General features: G+C 44.5%; 1 protein-coding gene across 5 annotated transcripts in view; it reads right to left on the reverse strand.

Annotated features, from left to right (window-relative positions):
- The window catches only part of LOC106748131 (allatostatin-A receptor-like), a 16,215-nt gene that overhangs the window by 732 nt on the left and 10,199 nt on the right, over positions 1-5,284 (reverse strand). The gene's annotated exons all lie outside the window — the stretch shown is intronic.

Raw genomic sequence — 5,284 nt, forward strand, 5'->3', positions numbered from 1 at the left:
CCCCCACCCGGTTCGTATCTTTTTCTGTCATTTCAATGTTTCGCCTCGTCAACACACGGTATTAATCTCCTCCGGCTTTGTCTCGGGAACGTTGAATCTTTTTGCCGCCCGTAAAGCGAAAGTTCTCTACGAAGAGGGAAAACGAAGACCACCCCCTGTCTGTCTGTCTCTCTCTTTTCTTGCGAGAACTACGGAAATTATTAAATAGCTCGAGTTTCTTTTTCGTTACCAGTTCTTTCGTTTCCGTGATGTCAAAATAAGAAAAAAAAAGCGAAAGAGAGAGGGAGAAGGAAAATGTTCGAGTAACAATTAGCAGTTCGTTTTCCAACGTGAAATTTCGAAAAGTTCCTTGGGATTCCAGGATTCTGTTCCGGTTCAGTTCTCCGTTCTCTGATCTCGACGGTGTAATTCCTGTAGGAGGTGGGAGGCTTTCGAAAGTAGGCCGTCGTGAAATAAGCGGAAGACTTTTCTCGCCGGGAAAGCAGAAGAGAGGCCGTCCAGCGCACTTCAACCCTTTCCTCATCTCTTCCTCGTGCTCTCTTCTCCGCCGTATTCCTTCGCCTTTCCTTTGATTTCCTCCGTTTCCTCCCGACGCCGTTGATCAACCTTCTCGACACCGATCTGCATGCGTCATCGTCGAATCTGCATGTCTTCGACTGCACCCTCGTTAAATCTTCGCGCATGCGGGACGCCGTATTTTAATACGTCGAGCAGAATATCGCTTCGCCGAAGGAAATTCCTTTCGATCGGCTTCCGACTAGATTTTCCACCTATTGAATAATAATAAATGCGGTGAAACGCGGGTAACTGGAAAATCTGATTGACCTCCCGCGTGATCAGCACAAATTGGCGCGCGATGCAAGGTAGAAGCGACTTATTATTCGTGTGAATTAAACCGCGAAGAATTACATTAGCATAAAACGGTTATCAGTTGTACAATACCCAGCGGAAGCGCGCGACGATAGGGGGAACTTTTCCAATCTCGTGCGGCTCGTAATTGAAACGTAATTTAATAAAACTCGAAATTTTTCACGTCGAAGGTTGCGAAATAACCTTTCCGTCGATAATTATGCGGAGAATCCGAGCGATATTATCTGAATCTGAATTGGATTTATCCGGTTTCTCGGCATTTTGCATATAACATACGCGGCGCTGCGAAATATATTTTGCACAACGGAACTCGCACAACGGGATTATGTTCGTTACGGTAACACGCGAGAGTGAATTTATTATCGCAGATATTTATTAATGCTCCCCCCCGGTTTATTTGGATGCCGCTGTATTTTTAACGGAGAAAAAAAGAGCGCCGTCGAAGCGTTTCTTTTGGCAGACGTTCCCGCCGTGGCGATTCACGGCCCGTGTGATATACTTTTCCAAATCCTTGCCAAACAACTTCCATTTATCATGCGGCGATGGCGACAATTTTTTTCGGGACGTCTTTGAAATTATGGCCCTCGGCATTCCTCCCACGTAGATTGGACCGGCACGAAAATCGATATTTACTTGGAAACTTTTCAAGCGCCGGTTACACAAAAACTGAGCAACACCGACCGTAATATTACGGCCGTTGTGGAGGATAGAAAACTAGGGGATAGAGCCGACGATCGTGGTCATATTGCGCTGCTGAAACTGGATTTGCACTGTTCGTATGTAATTAATACAATTGGGTTTCTAAATTGAGAAAGGAGGACGCCAACATACTCCCCTCCCACTTCCTTCCCCCCGTCTATGTATGACGCGTAAATAAGGTCGCTAATATCGGTGCCGGGCTAATTCTGCGAATGCTTTAGTCAAGATTGAATCGGAACGACAACGACGACGACGACGATGGTATTGGATTACCACATAGCCGCTCGTGGAATACGTCTGCTTGATTAAGATTTGTTTGCACTGGTCAACGGACGGGTCATTTTTACGATCGTCCGTGCGTCGCAATTCTCGAGGCGCCAGCGATTACCGGGCCGCTTATCCTTCTATAAACGTCTTCCCTATAAATTACGATGTTTCCATCTGCCTAAACAACTCCGAACTGTGTACGTTTCGCCGGTCAGTGGAAACGCGCAGCATCATCCTACTCCAGTCCATCCAGTAACGGCGCGTCCACGTTTAGACCGTACGTTGCATTATCAGTCAGGATATATATTCGGAAAAGTGGCGCCGATATCCGGGATAACCGGTTTAGCAATTTATGCTCGGGTGCTTTCGAGTAGATTTCGAGTTCGACGAGCGCGAAGAGAATTTGGGAAAAATAAGAGTCGAAATCTGCCGAGACGCGCAGTCGTCGCGAAGATAAATAATAAGTGAGTATTATTCGGGTGTTAACGCGAACCTTTTGCTTTCGAGGATTCAAGTATTACTCCGGATGGCACTCGAGTACCCGATTAGTTGGCAAATTTGAGTACAGGCTAGATTCTCGGGCACGAGAAACTACTTGATTTGTACTAACAGAGCTACTTCGAAGTTGTCAAGCCTGTCAGAGTTACGGGGCTAAGTAGCTTATAACAACTATAACTGACAAATTAACCAGTCGGTTAACCTGGGGACCACTTAATAATGGAGTTGTCAAGCCGAAATTTACCGAGAGCGAAATTAGTGTGTTTACCCGAATCGCCGTCCGGATGCGTCTCTGAGTGCTGTTTTATTAGCGAAAATTCATACGTCGAGGAATGGCTGTAATTACATAACGAGATGCGGGAATTCGCGAAAAATCGCGGAAATTCACGGTGATTCTTCTCACTGGGAAAACTGTACCGAAGCACTCCGGGTTATTATAATAACGCGAATGATAGGACGTGGAAAGAAGGGTGTCATTTATATTCGAATTGAATTTGAATAAAATTCATGAAGATTGACGGTGAGCTTTTTCCGAAGGAAAACGGCGCTGATACGGCGTTGAAGCGATGCGATTTACTTTTCACGTCGATGACGCCGTCTCACCTGTGAGCAACATTGCTGAACGCGAACGAAATTTTTAGCCTGTCGTTCGTCCCGTCAGGACAGCCAGTCCGTCTCAAGGCATTTTGGGCCACCCCTGAGAAGACTCAACGTGAAACTTTGCGAACTTCCGCGTCCCAATTACGACCAACTCATTTAGTAACGTATTCATGCAATAATTATCGTAAAATCGTCGAAGGATTGGAGCTACACGTGCATTAACCTGTCTGAAAAGCCGTCATATTAGAAACTTACGGTCTCATTTGCGCGCGCGATATAAATGAGCTAATCTAAATTCTCCGGTTGAACTTTACGAACTATTGGCCTGTGCGCTATTTATTTGCTAGAAGTTCGAAGAGCTAGAAGAGCGAGAAGTACTGAGAGATGAGATGGTTGCAAATGAGATGGACGAAATGCGCTCATGTCAACGTGTATTCAGCTGCTGGAGCGCAAACCGAGCGGTTACTGTTGGATCAACTCTCTAACACGTGCAGATCCCAAATAGTCGTTATAATCTTCTCTCAATTATATAAACATAGCTCGTCGAATAGTCACAGAGCCGGCACATTTTCTTTGCACTCTCTCACGGTATCAGCGATGATAATAGGATAGGACAAATGAAAGATGGCAATCGCGAGCAAAGTGAAGGATTGTAAGGACTTGTGTATTGTGCCGACCGATTCATTGGTCGCTGAATAACGTGAATAAGCCTCAGAAGGAGAAATTCTCGGAAAGTCCGCAGCTATTGTTCCCGCTCTCCCTTGATACTCGATCGCGGAACGAAGCAGATTTAGCTGCAGGGTGGTGTAGTCCAGTAAAGCAATTAACTCTTGAGCGAAACTTAGGCGGAAGCCCGGATCGGATGTCGAAGAAGTCGAAGATCAGGGACTCGTACATGTCGTTCTTGCCGATTGTCATCTTTAAACCGCGGAATTCGCGTAGTACGGTAAGCCACGTGGACGAAATCGGGGTTATCTCTCGCGGATATCGATCCATATCCGCGCCATTCATCGTCTTTGAGCCGCGAATCGTATCATCTGTCTTTCCTCCCCTATCGTGGGTAAAGTCGAACTAAAAAGTATCAAAGTTCACCGTTGTCTTCGCTTGTCTAATGTATTAATAACGCTTTAATGGCGTCTATAACGTCAATAATACGTCATTAAAACGTCTTTAGACGTCATCCTTGTTATTTGGGATCTTGCTTGCGGTGTACACACATGTTCTTTAATGGCATGTAATAGCGATCGTTTGTAACACCTAGTTAAGTAAACTTTATACCAAGTGTTACCGGGGGCACTAGGGAATATATATAACAGCTTTGTAGAGTCGAGTATAAATTCGGACTAAGTTAATTATCGGATCCTAGAGTTCAGCTCATTTAAGCCCTCACGGCGCACAGAGCGATTTCTTCGCTGTTCCGATCAAAGAGAGCTTATTTAACGATGACACGTCGTCGCCCCGATATCAAGGAATAGTTAATTGAATTTCCGTCCAGCTGTCAATCCCCGTGTGACGAGCTAGTTAAGGTTTGTTTGTTCCACGCGACCTGTCACAATTCTCGCAATGAGAGTTCTGCGAAAAAATACCTCCCATACATTGCATAAACAACGTCCGTGTAAACAGATCGAACAGGGCAAGTCGAAGGGTTAGGAGTAAACACGTGGCGTTAATATTGTACCCCGTCAACGAGACTATTTGGCAACGGAATGGAGACCTTACATTCGTTTTATCTCTGCGTAAGGAACCTTCACCTACAATGAAGTGTGGAGAACAGCAAGTTGAAGCAAAGTTGAAGAGTGATATAATACTGGGCAATATGGGAATATTGTAGGGAAATAAACAGCTGTAATTTTTTTTATTTAGATTAATACAAATTTCCACTTTTACTTTTACTTTGATAGTTTCGGATTGATGAAAAACAAAAACACGAAGAAGATGAATACCGTGCTGAAATGATAAAACTAATTTTCAAATAATACAACAAGCCCTTCCGAGGAAAATGTCGGCGTCACTATGGCACAGCATCGGTAAAATCCGATTCTGTTTGTCAATTTTCCAACAGATAAATAAATCAATTGTCTGTTTCCAGGAGTCACATTTCAAGTTCAAATAATGAAGCATGCAGAACTGCGGCAAGTTACAGAAAGAGAGAGAGAGAGAGAGAGAGAGAGAGAAAGAAGCAAAAGAGAAATCTCTTACTTCTCCAACAAACTCTATAGCTTCTCGCATTTCCTACGGGCATTCTCAGACCTTCTACCTGTGCACAGAAAATTCCAGTTTTTTATTATACAGGAACAAGAGAATTTTACTACTTTTTCATCACGGTGTGCAAAGTACCTTCGCGGGGGGG

Source organism: Dinoponera quadriceps, unplaced genomic scaffold (assembly GCF_001313825.1).
Source record: "Dinoponera quadriceps isolate SergipeBrazil2010 unplaced genomic scaffold, ASM131382v1 scaffold2420, whole genome shotgun sequence".
NCBI lineage: Eukaryota > Metazoa > Arthropoda > Insecta > Hymenoptera > Formicidae > Dinoponera > Dinoponera quadriceps.